Source organism: Sus scrofa, chromosome 4 (genome assembly GCF_054392235.1).
Source record: "Sus scrofa isolate SSC_HxYL_T2T_F1_AM1 chromosome 4, Sscrofa_HxYL_maternal_Yorkshire_Landrace_v2.0, whole genome shotgun sequence".
In the NCBI taxonomy this organism is placed as follows: Eukaryota; Metazoa; Chordata; class Mammalia; order Artiodactyla; family Suidae; genus Sus; species Sus scrofa.
Window position 1 is genome coordinate 27,335,500 of NC_139386.1, and position 21,322 is coordinate 27,356,821.

Genomic DNA, 21,322 nt, shown 5'->3' on the forward strand with positions numbered 1-21,322 from the left:
TTAATAATTAATAATTGGCTGACAACTTTTACTCTGTACCTTAAGGACTAAATCTGGGGAACAAAATTTAAAACACACTTGGGTACATTATGATTCTTAACATTAGTAGGAAAGTTATTATTGATAAAAAGCCAAACATTGTAGTGAATTTTCCATGATTCCAATAAGAGTATTTTAGTAATATTTCAGATAATCAGAGAAGTCTCTTGCTTGTCTATGTCTATACTCTATATTATTTGACTAGAGGATCTTTTAAAAATAAGCATGTCTTCTTGGAAGATTCTTGTTTTATTTGTTAGCCTCCAATAGCAAAATGTGCATTTGCTATAGGAATAGCTAAGGTATTTTAATTTGTGATGGATCACTAAATATATACATATATGTATATGTGCATACATTTGCATGTATAGTATGTATACACATATGTATGTGTATACACATATACATGTAATGTGTTACCTTGTTAAGACAATGAACATAAATATTAGGGAATTATGTAATTAAATTAAATAATTAACACAAAGATTTATTCCAAAAGATTTTATAAGAAAATAGCCAAGATGTGAGTATAGACAGAAATACAAATTATATGTTACTAATAGAGTTTTAGTTTTCATCAATTATTTAATATAATTCAATACATTTTTTGCTAACTTATATATGAAACATTGACTAGGAGGGTTTTACATTTTATCCATTCATCTCAAATCTATCAACTTTCAAGGGAAAAATATCCAACTATGAGCATGATATTCAATATCACTTTTTGCTGCCAAATTAAAATGTTTTCCCTGTGGGAAGCTAAATCTTTTAAAAGGCATTATTAAACTAGCATAGAAATATATAAGCCCCTTACTTGTGTTAGTTTAGCAATATATATTAAAATTTTGGACCACTGATACTAATTCCACTGACAACTGTGTAAATTTCATAGTAACAAAAGTCTTGAAACTGAAACAAATTATACTTATCTCTGAGGAGTCTTTAATAACAAGATTAAGATATAAACATCATATAAAGTTTTATTTTTTAATTTTTTTTTTTGTCTTTTTATGGCCGTACATGTGGCATATGGAAGATCTAAGGCTTGGAGTTGAATCAGAGCTGTAGTTGCTGTCCTACACCACAGCCACAGAAACGTGGGATCTAGAGCCATGTCTGCGAGCTACACCACAGCTCACATCAATGCCAGATCCTTAGCCCACTGAGCAAGGCCAGGGATCAAACCTGCGTGCTCGTGGTTGCTAGTCAGATTTGTTTCCGCTGATCCACGACAGGAACTCCAACATATTATAAATTTTTAAAGGTGCTTTATCATACCAGATAATATATGATCAGATAATATTCTCTCTGCGCCTTCTTTTCCACCCTCCCAACCAACACTGGCTTATTAAATGGTTGGAGCCCTAATTTTGTTGTCTTCTTTGTCTCTCCTGACCCTCTCATTACATGACAATTCCAAAACTGCATTTTTACATAGTTCAGTGTACTCAAACACCCAAAGACCAAGCTTCAAATCTAATCAAAATGAAACTATAATTTATATCAACATTATATCACTTTGGAAGACTTCACTCTTTCATCCGTGTTGCATTTCAGCATTATTTGCAATATACCCTCAGTTTCCTCTCCTGGTCTATAACTGTTCTAGACTTTGCACCTCTGGTTTTGTTGGTCTTTGGAGCCTAAGTTCTTGACACATACATATTTTCTGGCTTCTGCTACTCCTTAGCATTCAGGGGAATTTTCATTTTTTTGCCTTCTTTTCTGATGTGATTGAGGGATAAATGGGAATCTCCTCAAAAGACCAGCAGAGAAATAGAAACAAGTGAGAGATAAGGATGGACAATGGACTGCAAGCTACCTTCCTCCCTCATACTAGCTTCACTGGGCGCTTTAAATTTTATTTTCATGATGCTTTTGTAGGACTTTCGGCACCTATTGAAATAAAATATTTCATTCTCACATTTTTCATCTGGACTATTAAAACAACCTCTCAACAACAGACTCTTAACTAGGGTCTACTTATTTTACGTAGGTGTCTGTGATATAAATTACATCTTATTGTGCCATGCTACTGCTTAGAACTTTTCAATGATTCCTATTTTATTGATATAAAATTCCAATTTCCTTAACAAGACAGAAAATACAAAAAGCACCTCCAGCCCCTTCATTGTCCACCACCATTCTTCTGATGCCTCCATTCCAGCATCAAGTTTCCTAAAACGTGTTCCACAGACACTATTGTATGGCATGTTACTAGGTATTACACCAAACAAATCTAATCTGCATAAATAAACTTGAAAGATCCTAACAAAAAAGTGTCAGAGATATTTTATAGGTGATTATTTTTCCCAGAGTAATTCGTATTCACTGTAAATCTCCAAGAAGAATATAAAGGATTTCCTCAACTATTTGACTAGATTCTCTTTTTTTTTTTTTTTTTTTTTTTTAATCCAAGCATCTGGGGTAGTGCTGGTTTAGCTGTATTACTTTGGATAGCAAGCATTCTCTTTCATCGCCAGTCCTTCAGCTTTAAATGCCTTTCTCCAACTATGATAAATCTCAAATGCTGGCTCAGTCACAATCCTTTTTTGAGCTTGCCTCTCTATGATACAGAGATGAGGAGAAAAAAGAAAAAAAAAAACTGAAAAATCTCTCTTTCTCAGGCATTCTTACAGCTTGGATTCTACAGATGATCTTGATCCACTAAGGAGAAACATTCTCCTGAGATTTGGAAACAGAAGTAAATCAGTGACAATGTATAGAATTATTGGATTCTGTCAAGCATGATGGCGTAAACTTACTCTAGGACTTGGTAAAATGCTGTAGGTGCTAAAGGATAGACAACTGTAATAACCATACAGTCTTTAGAATATCATGTCTTATGATAGCACATTTATGATTGCTGCTCTAATTCCTTCTGTGTTATATACCAGAGCCTGATTTTCTGATCCTCCTAGAAATTTTATAATACAATCAATTTTATATCAGTCTTCTTCCTTCATAAACCACTTGGGGTTGGGGGTGTGGAATTATGTAGCCTTAAACTACAAAACTTTATAGGTAGAATGATTATCAAAAGAGATATCATAAATATACACTTAAGAAATTGGGAATCTAAGTATTATTATCTTACCTGATTGAGTTTTCATTTAATAATGATTCATTTCACTTTTGATGATGGTACACTGATAATCCATGGCATACTGTGATGAACTAGTTAATTATTAACTGAAATGAAGCATTTATTAAAAGTAAGAGTTCAGTCAAGAATGTACTTATTTTTGTAGACCATTGTGATGGGCATGAGGAATAGAAGGATTCAAGGTTAACAGATTGTGTCTAATTGCACTGGAAATCTTAAAGAAATAAAATGTCAAAATGTAAGTTTGAAAATTTCAGCTAAATACCTCATAATAGAAAGCATAGTTTTCTTTGACTTCCCTAAAATAATTACTTTCGCTCATAACCACAGAATGTAGACAGCAAAAAATCAAATGTAGATTCTGATCTTGTTACTCAAATATAACATAGACTGAATTTACAAAATTGCCAGGAACCTTGTGAGAGTTAGTGAGACCCTCCAAATTTGAATGGAAATGTTTTATTGGATGCAGTTGGCTCTGAGTATAGCTAACCTCACAGAATCTCCTTTGCCAGTGCAATAGCCCCTTCTCTGTTCTGTGGGGCCTATCCTGCCTTATTTAAACACCTTAAAATAATGTAACAAGAAACAGTTACCCTACAAGAGCTGTCAGTTACTTCAGATTCTCTTTTATGTCTTATCCCCTCCAGAGCTAAAACTAGGAATATATTTCTCTATATCCCAAATAGATAATTTCCAAAGTCAAATTCACAAGGGAAAGCCTTATTCAAAAACTGAACTTCGGTACTTTGCTTACTTATACTGGCCAATCTCTGGGAATGGTACTGTAATGGATTCTCAAGGTGTGGTGCTTTCCCAGGGAAGACTGAATGTATTTTAGATTGAAGTGAATTCATTGATAGGATCACACCCACAGGTTATTCTTCATTCACTATTTTAACTCATACAATTGAGAATGTTTGCTTAGTTAGTGGAATGAAACATTGAATCAGTGGCCTCTTAGTAAATAAAGTAGACAGAAATTGCTTAAAAAAGAAGTTAAACACTTAAGCAAATTACCATTGAGTTCACTTACTATATATTAACTGAGAACAGGTCTTAAAAAAAATTGTTGATCTCTCCATTGGTGAAAGATTTTCCAGCCCCTTCCAGAAGTGACATAGTGGCTATTTTTTGTGGATGGGGAAACTGATGAGTGATTCTACCAATGGGTGATTGTATCTCAAGTGGATGATACCAAAATAGTACCATTTAAGCAAGGTGTACAGATATCCAACATAGACACATTGCACTTAATAATATTTATATGATTACCATAATGGGCAGCAAAATAATATTTATATGATTACCATAATGGGCAGCAAAAATAAACTGATAGTGAGAATTATTTGACCCAAATGGATTATTACATTTCTATGACAAAGAAATAGGCAGTCATATAGGTTCCATTTCCGTTCATAAGCTGTAGAAACAAAGACAAAAGCAGAAACCTTCTGGCTTGACTTTGAACCACCATAAAAGTAGAGTCTTGTATAATTGTCTAATTCCAAGGACTAGATAAGTTCATAGAGTCAGAGAAGAATCCCTTGATCAAAGAGCCAGGTATTTTTGAGAAAAGTGTTGAAATTATGCACTAATATATAAATCTCTTCCTAGATTTTCCTAAAGGCATATGCAACCACTTACCACGGTAACTGTATTGTAGAAAAGAAAATGCCTTAATATTTGGGGGTTATCGAACCATCCTCTGAGCTAACAGCAGTCATAGAGAACAATGAAGTTTAATGTAGTTTCCCAGTCAGTGTAGGTCTAGTCATTAGGTTATAAATGTAGTTTTAGACCAAGTCCATTCTTGAGTTGGCCTAGTGGATCTCAGAGTTCATCTTGTATTTATTTCCTGGTACCTGTATATCTGGTTGCAGTGAAAATACTCAGACGTTGTCTGGACGTCACATGGGCTCCTGACCCGTAAATCTATTGCTTCTGTTGGAGAAGGCACCAGGTGGAGAATCCACTGTTGCTTTCTTGTTGTAGTAAAATTGTACATTAAAAGCAGTACTAGGGAGTTTGCATTGTTACTCAGCAGGTTATGCACCTGACTATTATCCATGAGGATGTGGGTTTGATCCCTAGCCTTGCTTAATGGGTTAAGGATCATGGCCCAAAGAAAGAAAGAAAGAAAAGGAAAAGAAACACAGTACTATATCCCTTGAAAAGTTACAAGACAATCATATCCTTAAAGACCTGAGGAATGCAAAAATCATTATCCCTATAATATCTAACTTAAACTTGCTTGATTAGCTTATTGATATAATACATGGGTATTGATTAACGCTATTTAAAAGTATTAAATAGTACAAAAACAAATTGCAAATGTAGTCTGATATATGGTTTCATTGCTTGAATGAAACTATTAAAACGCTGGTGCCTGATGTGTAGTAATTAATCTGGCAATTTTTTTTTCCAAAAGAAAGCTGAAACGTAATTTGCTTTTATTCAGAATGGTTAACAATACACATTTACCATATTGTTTCAGGACTATATCCATTTTCCAATCTTATATAAATTTAGTCTTCAGGAACATTGATCATTTCATTATACCAGAAGATACTAATCTGATCCCCCGTTTTGCTAACATCAGACTAGTAGAGCCAAGTGATTAGGAATGAGGAGGTATTTCAATGCCATAGGAGGATCCAGTGATGCCAGTGATGTCATAAAATGGGAAATAAATTCCACTGGAAGCCAGTGGCCTTCACGTCAGTAAATGCTTGATGATTAAAATGTCTAGAGCACAATTAGGATAGCCACTTCTAATTAAAAACAAGTTGCTACGTCTGGTACTTGCCAGCACTAAAAACAATGCACATTCCTTAAAAGCTTTGACCGTTCGAAGATTACTGAGGTTGTCAGTTTTGAATGTGTTCCAGAAAAAGAGAAAGTTCAACATTTGTTCCAGGATAGAATATTTTTAAGACAGGTGATGTAATGTTTCTCAAAGTATGTTTGGTAGATTATGATGCCAGTTAGTGCTCATGGAAAACCTCAACTGTAGAATATCAGCATCAGCAAGTGACATCAGAATTTTAGAACAAAAGTATGTTCTCTTCAACAAATAGCTATTCTGCTTCGGAAAAATAGAAATAAATTTTTCTTGCTACTGAGCCGTGGTAGAGGCTAAATACTTTCCACTGGAGATTTGTATGACCCTATAACCTGAGTTTACCTTCAGAAACTGGATGGTATCAGCTCTGTCCAGCCATACACTCAGACATCAACAGTACTTCATCTACAAATAGTTATCTCACACTTCCACTGCATCTATTTCTGCTTCAACACATAGTTATAACCCCTACGTGAGTTACCTATATCCATGTGACTGAGAAGGAAAAAAAAAATATGCCTGGTTTACAAAAGTCTGTTCAGAATATGCTATCACCAAGCAGGAATGAACTGTGATAGCTTTAGAATCCCTCTGATTTACTCTGATGTAGAGTAGAGAAGAGAGATTTTCAAAGTCAGCAGAATTTTAAGCTGATACATTTTTATGCAAAGAGATAGCCAAAGTTGTGTATGTGTGCACGCATGTGTGTGTGTGTGTTTGCACTCATGTGCATATTGTTTTCTGTTCTTTTTTTTTTTCTTTTTGGGGCCACACCCATGGCACATGGAGATTCGCAGGCTAGGGGTCTAATTGGAGCTACAGCCGCTGGCCTATGCCCACAGCCACAGTAATGCCAGATCTGAGCCAGGCCGCATCTTTGACCTACACCACAGGTCACGGCAACACCAGATCCTTAACCCACTGAGCAAGGCCAGGAATTGAACCCATAACCTCATGGTTCCTAGTTGGATTCATTTCCTCTGCGCCATGATAGGAACTCCATGTATAACGGTTTTATGGGTGGTTGGCTGCTTTGTAAGGACAAAGATAAGACAGATGACTAGAACATCTAATGATTAATTATGTGGTTAGATCTGTTGGAATGAGCCTAAAATGTTCCCCTATAGGTCCCCTCTACATAAAATGCTTAAACGTTAACAGGATCAAAATGATCTATCTGCTACTAAGCCAGCTTCCATCTCAGTCACCCCAGTGCTTGCTTAGTAGACGCTTGATCAAAATGAATATGAAGGCAAAAATTAAGATTTTTTCATGATCTCATGAAAAGGATTTCTTCTTTGTAATGCTGATTGTTTAGCTATACAACAAAGCAATTCTCCTCTTTCTGGAAAAATAGTCAAACATAATTTTCCAGCCAATTTCATTTGACTTCAGTCACATAACCAATCCTCACCAATGGTGAGATGAAAAGTCACTCCTTGTGGAGAGTTAAGGGTGGGTGGGCCCCCTTAATACCCATTTCCCCATGTACATTGACCTTAAATGGTATACGGTTAAAGATGTTAGCATATTAGGGTGGAAGGAGCCAGGGTGCATGTATGAACAAGGAACAGAAACCCCTTTACTGATAGGCAGTGATAGAAGCAGGGAATAATTATCAAGTCACTGAGATTCAAGATTGTTTATTTCTGCATTTATCCTACTCTGACTACTATAGACAGTAATACTTTCAAATGGTATTTACTTAGTTATATAGTGGACATTACAAAAACATCAAACTATGTATACAGAGGTTTTTGTCAGTGGAAAACCATTTAGTAAAACCGTGGGTCATGACAACCTGGACAGCAAATCCTAACTGTATTGAACCAGAAGCTCTAGGAAAAGTGATTAGAATGGACAAACATGTAAGTTTTGGCAAATACAATCTGTACTTGGCAAGAAGATACGGATAAGATAAGCTTGTGCCATAATTTAATGGTCTTCAATTATGAGGGGAACTTAAAGAATAGAATTCAGAAAACAGAACATCAAAGAACTGGAAAAGTTGTTTGTGTCTAGACTTCAATGGTAAGAAATATAAGATTTAGAAAGCCTTTTAGTGGCAAAGGCCCATGTAAATCCCAACATTTCAACAAAAGGCAGATTACATACTTGAATTTCTCACTGTGGCCTGATAGCGTAAAGAAAGTTTTTGTTATCTTGAGAGGCACAGAGTGCTAATCTGGGAAAGTTTTAGTTAAATCAATAGGACCCTAGAGAAAGGATTTCTCATTAGAGACATTACATGTTGGGCAGAACTGGCCCATCCCTGGTGAAACCTGCTCTGGCATTGACTGAAGAGCTTGGGGAGACTGGCCTCCAAAGGAAAACTGAAATGGATCCCCAAATTTCCACAGCTGGAGTCTATTAGCCAACTGCACTCCTAACAGTAGGTTCTCTCTTGAAGGGAGATCTGAGTGGCACATGTGCATGACAGCCCCAAGGACTGGCTTTTCTTTTTGTCAAACATTGTAAAATCAAAGATGTCAGTTATTGTAATTGCACCATTATCTTATGTAACACTAAAAGAAATGTTTAAAATACCATGAATAAATCTATGATATGCTGCTGCTTTATTATTTAAATTTCTTATTAAAATACTTGACATTCACAGCTCTCTTTTGAATCATTTTGCAGGGTGTTAGGATTTTTCAGGGTTAGTGTTATTCCACAAAATACCATATTTTGAACTGTTAAGAATAAACAGTGTATATTTTGTTGTTTGTTTTTTTTTTTTTAATTCCCATACAGCCAGAATGTATAAGTCTGGGAAATAATAAACACAAGTACAGAGATATTCGTACTGTTACACTTGACTCACTTAGAATGTTGTATTGTGTTTTTTCATGTCTTGTTTTTTTGTTTTTGTTTGTCTCTTTGTTGCCTATTCCTGTGATGCTGGTCTATTACTGGTATACAGTCCTTAGAATCCAAAGGAGGAATGCCTTTACTAGAAAACGTAAGAATGGATCCACTAAGTTGATAGCTGAGACAGTCACTCGACCTTTTCAGACCTCTCATCCCATTGAATAAACAGGAAAGCATAGGGCTTCTCTGTAGCCTGAGGCACAAAATTTAATGGAAAATTGGATGTATCTGTATAATGAAATCATGTTTGAAGCCTGAAAGAATCCTTTGAACTATCTTTTAATATCATAATGTACAGTGTTAAAAGCTAATAAATGAGTACAGAGGGCTAATATAGGTGGGACCAACAAAGTAAAACCCTCAGTGAAAGTTTGTGTCACCATATTACATAAAGAGACCAGATTACGTGAGGTGTATTATGAGGGCAAGGGATAAATGCTTAATGAAGGAATAAGTTGTAAGGACCAGCTACCAAATTGTGACCAGTGCAGAAACAAGGACTGTAGTAGATAATATTGGGGGTTTTTTGTTCTCATGTATATTAATTTTAATCTTTCTCCACTAACTTTTCTCCGTAATTTTATATAGGATGGGTTGGAGGTGCTTAGATTTATGATTTATTCCTTAGTCTATAATCTATCAATATGAGAGTTTAAGTAAACTAAAGAAATGAACATCATTCAGAGACAGATACTTCTGGATAAATAGTGTGTATGTTTCCACTGATATAATAGATGATTGCATTATTATAGGTAAAAATATCTTATTGTTATTTCAAAGTTAAGTATGACAAGGCAGCTATGTATGTGTGTATGAGTAGTCAAACAGTAGACTGTGCAGATGCTATAAGTTAGTTCAATGGAGATCCATTCAATACCATTTTTCTAACTTGTCTTCCTAAACTATAGAACCTGGAAATCTAAAACAATATTTTTGTATTCCTTGTAGTAGTAAAGCTTTATATATGACAAAGAGTTCTCCAAATGTGGATGCCCATGTGAGATTTAGAGGCAGACATGAGAAGCATGAAGTTGTAGCTGTGCACTTATCACGAAAAATATACCTGTCATGTGGCTGCTTTTAGTAAGGTTTTCCCCATCCCTGCTCTTAGTGTGGGTTAAGTGCTATGAGCTGTATTTTGGGAAGCTATGATTTAACCCTACTAAGCATCTGCTCTCTACTGTACCCTTACTATGAAAAATAATAATGGCACTAACCACGTATTAAGCTCTTGATGTCTGTAGATAGATATTGAACCAAGTGCTTTGTAATACGTTATGCCATTTAGCCCTCCAAACAGCTCTATGAAGTTGGCTTTATATTGTGGTGATTAACATCAATTTCCATACCAGCTTTGGAAGTTAAGGACCACAATTGCTATGACAATTGACAGTTTCTAGTGATAGAGAAGTTTTGGGATTTCATTGGTGATCAATGAACATTTTTTGAATGAATGAATAAAATGTGTTAAATTCTTGCCCCGAGGACAAAGCAATCTCAAGGGTAAGAATGGAAACTCTCAGTATTATTATTAGGCATAATTTTATTAGAGTTGGGAAGAACTGAATGGAACATGTTATATGTAAGCCCTATATGGCTAGTACAGATAGAAATATTTTCTATTTATTTAAAATAGTAAAATAGTATAAAAATTATGCCACAAGATACATTCAGAAAGGGAAGCAGCAATAGAACCTACTCTTGGAGGAGTAAAATATACTGCTTATGATAAGGAAAAAAATGACCATTTTGGAGCCAAATTCAAGTGGTAAAACATTCTAAAACCCAATTTGAAATATACCTGGTTTATTAACCAATATTGGGTAGTGTGTCAGAATTTACCTCTCACATTAGGTATGTAAATTTTTTGACAATTTTATATAGTAATTGCATTATAATTTTATAGATTTCTCAAATTCCTTTAATATTGTAATGACACATTAAAGAGAAATTTCAGATTTTCTAAATTCTTATAACTAAGAAAAACTTAAATATATGACATCTATAGTAACTAATATTTATTCAGGTGTTGACTACTAAAACTAAAATTGTTTTATATCTAAATAATATAATCCTTTATATGCAAACAAATGTGTTAATTTATAAATAAAAATATTTAAATATGAGGTTCCATAACAAATAAATATATATATATTCCCTGTCAAATATATACATATATATTAAATTTAGAGAAAGAATATATATTTTATATAATTGTATAATTAAATATGTATAATTGGTATAAATCTCATATATTCATATATATGTATGTATATTATTTCTTTAAAATGTATTTACCATTTACAAAACACCAGTGATAAGTTTTTACATTTATTTTATTCTTATAATAAATATGAAGGTTCTGTATAGAAGGAAGACCAATTTTTTATTTACATGTCAATCTTAGTTTTTATGCCCCATGGTAATAATTTAATCACCCTTTAACTTGATTGCCATTATTTTTTCTTCAGAAAACTATGCAGAAACATGAAAATATTAATGGAGCATTTATTTCCTAACAGTTGGGATATTGATGAAAGAAATACTGGCAAGCAAAAAATTAAAATTTCTCAGTTTCTGAGTTCATTTATCTTTCCCTAGGATAGAAGATAGGTTTTAATCAAATAAACATAAAAATTATAGAATTCCAAATGTGATCAGTCCTTTGAATGCAATATATATGATACAAAAAATGCTAGATAATTGCAATATGTGTTCCATTCAGAATGACCAGGAGAGACCTTCCTGAAGTAATAAGAATTGACGTGAGATGCTAAAAGTCAGGAGACATTAGCTGATTTGATCTGCTTTGAATCAGGTCACTCTGGGTAATATGCAAATATTGGAAGGAAGAAGAAAAAATGTGTATAAACTTAGCTTCAACTAAGACATTATTATCAGAGAAATTAAATATGGGTTCTTTTCTATAATCTATCTCTTTATTGCTATTCTCTATTTATAGATACATATAATGGCTGACAGTGGGCTTTACAAATGTTTATTAATCTGAAGACTGGGTTTTCATTTTAGTTAAACAACAAATTGATCAGCTGGGGATATTATCTCATGAGATTTTGGAATATTTTAAAATGAATCTGTGTAAAACCTGCAAATGATTAGGAAACTTTTCTTTAAATGTGTGCATAAAAGGTTAATAAGCTTTAGGTTATATTTATTGTGTCAGTACAGTGAAATTGCCATGAGCCAAACTGCTTAGGTTCAATCCTAGCTCTAACAATAAGCAGCATAAAGCTTCAGTATCAGGAAGTTATTTCACCTTCGTGTACTCCAATTTCCTAATTGGTAAATAGGGAAAGTATTATTTGCTATTGCTTAGGATAGTTGTGAGGACTAAATTAATTAACCTGTAAAAAGTCTTACACCATGGCCTGGTATGGAGTAAAGCCTAAACAAGTACTAGTTTCTTTTATCTAATGGTTCTGTCTGATCAGAAGTTAATTTGTTTTAACATAATGTAGGTTTGTTTGTTTGATTTTTCCATTACAGGCTTTTTTCCTTTGGAAACTATACTTTTTTTTTTAGCAATACAGCAGACTTTTAAAGTGTGTGGCCTTTGCAATATGAACTGCTTAATTTTGTATTTTGTAATTATGTGGAATATTCTTCATTTTCAATGCAATTATGTAATGTCATTTTCTTTTATATCTGATTTTCAACAGAACATGAGTAATACCCAAGATTTCTGTAACAGAAAATGGCTGAACTTACTTATTATGAATCCTTCATTCTACAGCCACAAGCTAGAAAAATGAAAAAAGAAAAGCACCTACAGCATGCTTTGTGCAGAACCATGGGACTCCAGTAATCATTAGGTAAGAATAATAAGAGTTCTTCATATAAAAATATTTTTATTTCTTCTCTATGTAAAGGCAAAAATAGAAATCCATCTTTTTTGAATATTTGCCCATTAGAGAATCTTCACCATAGATCAGATTTCTCAGCATCTGATTTGGCAATCTATTTTAGTCGAAATCAGAATCACAAGGGTGTTTATCAAAATGCTGATTTCAGGTTCCCACAATAAATCCAAGGACTCATAAAACCTGGTAATCTGCAGTGTCAAAATTGCTCAGGTATACCTTACACAGTACTTGAGGAAATGCTTCAAGAACAATGTTTTTCCTCCATGCGAACTTCATAAATTGCCAAAGGCTATTTTACCCATAGTTAAAGGGTATAGACTTGATAGAAACTTTAATCAGATATGTCTATTCCCTTGAAATGTGAAAATAGAAAACTAATGTTAATGTGCTCATTGAATGCCATTTTTCATTTTTGTGTTCCTTTTTCTTTAAAATAAAAACCCTGATGGAAATGAGACATTGACATTTGAAAAATACAAATTGGTCTATAATAATGTAATTCAGGATAGATGCATTCATCTGACTAAGAAATTACTGAATTAGTAATTGAATTTAAGGATGGAAAATTTTTATTGGTGATTTCAATTAATATTATAGTATTTTATATGTTGTTGGTAATTATTACAAAATTATAAGCACAGTTATGAAATGCTTAATACATATTAATGCCATGCATATTTTCACCCACACGACAATTATATTTAAATAATAAAGATATGAGATTGCTACTGTATAATTTGGTATTTTCAGCTTGTTTCTGGAAAATAACGTTTTATTTAAATTTATCCTTACAAAGTTTATTGGAGTCTCTATAGGATATCATAAGAGAAATACATGAATATAATATAAATGTAAAGTTATGTATGTTAGGAGTGCTGCATTCAGCAGATTTCCATAGTGTACAAGTGGCATCTAAACTATGAAACATTATTCTAGAGGGGGTCAGTTTTCTGTTTGGGGTTTAAATGACCTTTATTATTTGATGCGTTGAAATCCAGGCAATATTGTAAAGGCTAACAGGGGCTTTAAGATTTTGTCTATTTTAATTTCCTTAGGGGTAAAACATAGACAAGAAGTCCAAAAGTCGGTTTTAACTTATTTTATAAAGAGAAATAAGGAATAAATGATGTGTAGGAAAAGGTACCATCAGGATGTAGGAATAATAGTGAAATATTGCCAGAAAGGGCACAGTGAGCTATGTTCATGCATTTATATTTCACAAGCTTCCTTGAACTTGGTGTAAAATTCAAACTCCTGTCCCATTTTGTGAGACCTTGCAGGATCTGGTGTCCGCAAACCTTTTCAACCTCAAATCATACTACTCTCCTCTCTTTCTCACCACTCCCCAACATATTAGAGATGCAGTGTTCTCTCTACTGCTTCAGAACATTTGAATGGGTCTATCATTACATTACTACTTCCAGAACCGTGAATCCCCTGCTCCTTACTCATGAATGATTCCTTATCATTGTTTAGTCTTTGGCATAGACAGATATTACCACCCCTCAATGGTCTTCCCAGTTAGTCCCATTCTCCTTTTTTTCTCTCTCACAGCATCTTCTGCTTTCCTCACACAGCACTTGCTATATATTTTATTAAATTAAGTCTCTTTAGTAATTTATTTTGGTTTTCCTGATTGGTTAGTAATTTCCAAGAGTGTAGGAACCATAGCCATCAGGTAAACTGCTGTATTCCAGACACTTAGCAGGGAAGCCCAATAAGCCCAATTAATTTCTTAATTCAACATTGTTTGAATATTTCCCAAGAGTGTTACACACACACACACACACACACACACACACACACACACACACACACCCCCCAAGTACTTAACTTTCATTAGCTTTTTCCCTCCTAGGGCTTGATATCTAAGTATATCTACTCATCATTAATAGCTCAGCTATCCTACAGAATCAGAATTTCATTTGTTCTGTAATAGAGTATGTCTGTTGTTTCTTATGCTGACCAATACAGAAAGGTAGGGGATTATTTTATTTGTTTATTTGTTTTGTATGTAATATGTTCATATAGTTCAAAAAAAAAGTGCAGAGAATGAGCAATAAAGAGTGTCACTACAATTTTTCCTCAAGGAAAACTGAAGCATTGTTCCATATCTTCATTATTTTTCAAAATAACAGTATATATTACACATTTTTATATTAGTGTTTTAAATTTTACATTAAAATGTACTCATCTGATCTACAAACATAGTTAATGTGACTTTTACATCTCTTCTCTAGAAGAAAAAACCATAATGTTCTCTAGGAAATTACGATCCCAGTCTAATTCTTGCTTACCCTTTCTTAACCCCACCTAATGCTAAATAACTGTGAATAGAAATTAAAATAAATTCTGTATACACAATGAAAAGCGCTTATATAGAAGCATTATTTATTATTGCTGTCATAAATAAATAAGAAAGCCGTTCTACAAGGAGTATCAAGAAGGGCTTCTTAGAGAAGGAGCTATTTGGGACAAGATTTAATATATGAAATAAAGGTAATTGGTTATAGAAAATGGGATGTGGCCATTTATTTAAATCCTTCATCTGTGTTAATAAAATAAAACTAAGATCATTTAGGATTGATAATGGTGGATAATACTCTGCTGGGACAGCAGCGACTGGGGTTTAAAATACCTGTTTGTATTATGTAAAATATACTTTTCTTTTGAGAATAACTTACATACTAGAGCTGTTCACTATCATTACTGACTACTAGATATCAAAAAATCTCAGACCTCACTGAACATACTTTATAGTGGAGGAAGAGATATAAAGAGTTATTTACAACGCAGAGTACTTTTAAGATTAAAGAGTTATGAAAAAGGTAATTGGAAAGAAATAAAAAAGTAGATTTTTGCAGGATGAAACTTTAAATAGCATTGTCAAAGAAGGCCTTAACTGCAATGTGACATTTGAGTGAAACCTGAAGGGGGTAATAAATAAAGTCAGGTCTGATTGGTTGTGTTTCGGGTTCACTGTTGTAACTTCAGGGCCTAAAATAATGCACAATACATAGTAATTGCTCAATAAAGATCTGTTGGCTATATTCATGAATAATATTATTTTGTTGTATAATAATGAGAGTGTATATACCAGTAGTATCAAGAAAAGAGACTGAAAAAGAGGTTGGGTTGACTATATGGAAGGACATTTATTTTTGATGCAAATCATGAAAGAGGAGGTGGCATCGGCTTGTGACAAGCATAGAATATAGGTCATTTCAGGCAGAAAAATTATCATAAATAAATTCATAAAACCCTGAAAGTATATGATATGTACAGCATCATTATTTATGGGGCCGGGGGAATTAAAAATAGCCAGACAAACAAACTTACATTGTATATGGTAGCGATTCCTTATATTGATTCTTTACATGAGCTTTGCTTTGCTGTCATTCTTCGGAATACCCTACTGGCTTCTTTTCAAAGTCCTTAGGGGCTGAGTTGCTCCAATAAAACATAGGCATGTTTTTGAAACCTCTAAAAGACTTTGCTGGATTTGCCTATTATGAAAACAGGCTATCACCATGGTCACTTAAGTGTTTGAAGAGTGTTTTGTTTAGGATAGAGTGTTTGTGATATTGCTTGTCACTTCCCATTACCTTTTGATCAACATGGTAACAGAAATGGCACTGCCAGAAGCAATTGACTCTGACATTGTGAATACATTTAATGGAGTTCCGTTATGGCTATGAGTTCCCTATGCTACCCATTTGACTTGCACTATAATCAATTATTGTAACTTTGGGGGACGGTTAAATTGAGTGACCTCTAGAGCTACATGCTTGAAATAACATTTTAGTAAATCTATATAATATATAGGCCAAGTGGTCAATCCCAACTTCAGTTCATGGTGGTATCACTTGGCAAATAGCCTGTTTAAGAATACGACTGATACCTTGCAAAAGATGAAATATGTTTATGCTTCAGTGAATCAGACAATTCTAAAGAAAACTCTAAAAGGGTAAGAACAGTATTTTTCCCTTTCTTTATTAGGTTTATCAGACACTTTTTAATGCTGTTGATACTGGTGAAACCATCTACTATTTTTGTATATAAATTACATACATATATTGACTAAAATGTATTATTTATAAGCTTAGGAAGTAAAATTTGGTTTATTGCTATAGTTATTCTGAAATTTTCAATGTTTGACCAAGGAACTCTATAAAATCCAGTCTGGTACTAACTGAGCAACTGATCAGGTATTCATTTGATGCATATTGTAATCTTAGTTTTATAGTATATGCCGAACTCAAGAAAGAGTTCATTTGGAAGTTATAATTTAAAATGTTAAAACCCAGCTAACAATACATCATACTATAAAGAAAATGCCAAATACCAATGCCAAATTACAGTGGTCAGAAAGAATTTTATGATATGAAAAGAAAGGCTTATAAGTTTATAGGTAGATTTTTTTGTCAAGTTTTTCTCTCAATTTAACATGACTCTCTTAATGAGTATATGACTTACAAGTGTATGACTAATAATGTGACTAATACTGAAATCTGAAGAGCGTAAAGGCCCTGTATCCTCTAAGTATTTATAACATCGCCAGCTATATTTCTCTACCATTAACCTATTTTTGTATGTTGAAATTCTTCATATCAGGTTATCTGTTTACCAGTTGTAGGTATAAGCATTTAATTACTAGTAATTGATTTCCAATTCATTATTCTAATCAACCCCGAAGTTCCAGTCGTGGACACAGATTGATTGTGTCGTATTTAACAAAATGAGTTTTCTGTCTCCCTTATGCCTATTTTTTCCCAAATATTTATCTCCAAATAGTAGCATTCAATAGGAGATATATAATAACATGTTTCAAAAACTGGGGTAGTGAAAACCTGTAGATAATCTGCCTCTTTAGTGCCTAAAGATGTCAGACCTTGGTATATTTAATGTGTCAGTTCTCCCAAAACAGTGATTAGATCTAGAGGAGGTATTCTTGTGCTTTTACTAAACAGGCTGTAAGTGTACAACAATTTAAACAACAGTAGATTCATTACTGCAAGATTAAATTAAGTTAATGCATACAGAATGTTCAGCATAGGACCTGGCACACAAATTTGGGGATAAGTGTTATCTGGTGGTAGTACTATTACTACTACATCAGTACCACCACCACAACCATCACCACTACCATTATTACTTGACTCAGTGCCCCATAAAATAGAGATTGCCACTCATTTTATTATCTTTCCACTAATGGAAATGAAAACAGAGATTAATTTAATGGAGTAACACATGAAAAGAGAAATATGAATGCTTACTTAAGTGTAACGTAGAAATACCACCTTTCCTTTTCTTATCCAATAAAGGTGCTAAGAAGAAATCAGAATCAAAGATTATCTGACCTGCATTCACATCTGGAAATGTTTACATGTTCTCATTACATACCTTTTTGCTTTCTAAATACATTGTTCACCTTCAGTTTTTTAGTTCCACATTATCATATGATCATAAAACAAAAAGCACTACCATTAAATTCTAGTAATAAGAAAGTAATTGCTGCATCATATTATAAGCAAATAGTCATAACTAGAGCCTTCTGCAAATTTCAATATATAATTTACCGAATTTTCCACATCATTAATATATTTGTGTGATAATATCACAATAACATTTCCAATAAGCATAATGGCCACTTTCTTCTGTAAGTATTTACAATGAACTACCTTCTGCATTTCTCCACCATTAGTCTGTTTTTCTATATTTCAACTCATATGGAAACCAATATAAATAAATTCTAAGGTAGTTTTATTAGGAACTGTAAAACATATGAAAATGTTATCACTCTTTCTCATTTTTAATTATGCAAAACATTTTCCAATTCCTGTCATTTGTTCAATACACACTTTTGTCTATCCTGTGCCAAGCACATGATCCGTGTTTTAAATCAGAATATAAACTGCCTTAAAAAATTATATCCCTGTATAGCATTTGTTTCTGTTTTTACACTTTCTCATGAACAGCTGGGTTCTTTTTCCTTTTTAAAGTTCATTTACACTGCTTTTATAGTATTTCTTTCCTTTAATCTGTTTCCTTGTTGTAATCATCACTATTTTCACTGCTTTTAATTTTACTTGTCTAAGCATTCATTTATCAATCCCTGACCACTATCACTGTTATATTAATCTATTTCAAAATATCATTAGTCATGTGATTTGATTCTAACTGGGCACTCATTTGTTCATATGTATCCCTGGTATGTCTGCCCTACAAATGCCCCGTAAAGCCATTTTATCCATTTAGGATTTGAATAATGAAAAGAATGTATGTGCAAATATTCACACTTAAAGTCCTAAGTGATGCTTTTTCTCCTGTACTTTTAGCCTTAATTCTGGGTATTTTAAAATGATTATTACCCAACTAAAATATTAATGGAGGAGGAAGGGAGTGTCTTTGAGGACACACGAATTCAGTAGACAGCTATCATGAAATATTCCACAGAAACTAGGCCATTATCTCTTGTGGTCATTTGACCATTGCAGGTATATGTAGTCTTCAGTAGTGAGATCACAGTATGACAAATACCATGACAAGAAAACAATTCCAACTTAAGGAAAACATCAGTTAAAAGTTCTCTTATAAGATACATTTTAAACTCCATTTAATGGAGATGCTTTTGGATCATGGTGCTTGTCTTGCATGGAATTCAGATATTTACTGCTCCTGAATGGTGGTAGTTTGGCAAGAGTATAAGGACATAATGAAATTCTGTTTTAAGATACTGCTCTTTTGAAGTAGAGGTCTACTTAGGATATTGACTTACCATTTAGTTTTTCTTAAATGCCATGTACAGTTTCGTTAATTGTCATTGTCTGGTTTCTATAAAAATAAGCACATTTTCCTTTATAAGCAGCGAAGGATATTTGTATCCCATAGACTTGAAGTAAGTGAACATAATAAATCTTATCTGCTGGGCAATTAGACTGAAAAGTTGGAGGCTTGCAAAATGATTGTTTTCTTATCCTACAAATAAAATTTTCTTTACCCAAAGCAAGCAAGATGAAATGTGGCAATAGAGTTTCTTCATTGCCTAAAAAAGTGTAAGTTGTACAAAATAGGAGAGACCACATCATTTAGATCAATTTCTAGACCCTAACCAACATTGTCAGTCATCCAAATATGGATTGAGTATATAGTACAAAAAGAACCATTGCTTCTTTCCCTCTTAGAAATATTAAATACAAGAGGTATTTTGTCAACTAAAATTATCTACTGTGAATTTTCTTGGCTTATATAGCAATATCAAAATGAAAATAATTAGAAAACTGATGTGAATTTTTATTTTCAAACTCATGACAAATCTGTAACTCAAACAATTTAAAATCTTCCTAAATAATCACTTTTAAAATCATTTGTCCACTAATACATTCCTTTTTTCCCCATGGAAACAATGAAAATAAAGTATTACCAAGCATTTGTTTTCTCCTTCATCACACAACTATAGGTAAATAAAATAAAATTTCTCTCAATGAATGAGGGGTTTTGGTAATTATAATTTGAGTATTTTAAAGTTCATAATTATAGGATTATGGCATAATATGACAAACCACATCACCTAATATTATCCTTTTGTTTCCATTCTAATCAAAAGGTTTTCCCAAAACAGAAAATTTCTTATTTTAATACTAAATGTGATATTTATAAGTGAAGTTAATTTGCATTAAAGTAAGAAATTCATTGTCACATTATCCATGTATTCAAATACCTGAACTTACTGACCAACTGGAATAAAACATTCTAAACATCTCCAGGGCTGTATCACATTGTACATAAAGACCATTAGAACCGTGAGGTCAGCACTTATTGAAAAATTGAAATTACTTATCCCAGGTGGTACAATAATAAGAATATGGGTGGTATTTTTAACCTTCAGCCTCCAATGTGTATAATGAATATTCAGTGGAAATATAATTTCTTTCACTTTGCAAGTTTAATCAGGCACAGGAAAGTTATTTGGTAACTGTGATGACATGCACGATTAGTTGACCATTGTGATCCTTGAGACAATCAAAATCACTCAACTATGGTAAAGATCTGCGATATTAGAGAAAGGAAGGCAATCTTGGATTTTGAACATCTCTGTGATCAAAACTAACTTATGCTTGTAGACTTAGGCCATAAATAGTAATTGATTAATTTTTTGGCCATGAAAAATTTCTGTCTGGAACTCAAGTAATCAACTTTCTACTATACTTTTACCTTCTTTTTGTCTCTAAAAAAAAAAAAAAGGCTGAACACCTAGTTAAATTAGTCAAAACAAAAATTTAGTCAGTTATTTAGGTGATTGGTTTGTATAATGTATTCAATTGAAAGAACTTATGGAGACTAGTGTTAGGGTGGCTACAAGAACAGTAAAATTTGCTTTTCTAATCTCATAAGTAAAACTGCTTAGTTTTATCATCACCCATATGGTTCATTTAAAAAAAAAAAAAAAAGCAAGCACAAGACTTTATCCAAATGTTTCCTTATGGGATAATATAATAGAGGAAAAGAAACATGCTTATCTTCCAAAATCCATTAAAATGTCCTACTTTAAATTTAAGATGAAGAGAAATTGAC

At 33.1% G+C, this 21,322-nt stretch overlaps 1 long non-coding RNA gene across 1 annotated transcript in view; it reads left to right on the forward strand.

Moving 5' to 3' along the window:
- The window catches only part of LOC146403734 (uncharacterized), a 251,328-nt gene that overhangs the window by 149,362 nt on the left and 80,644 nt on the right, over positions 1-21,322 (forward strand). Inside the window, exon 3 of the long non-coding RNA XR_014842996.1 lies at positions 12,619-12,697. This is a non-coding gene — a long non-coding RNA (uncharacterized LOC146403734). The remainder of the gene's footprint in view (positions 1-12,618; positions 12,698-21,322) is intronic.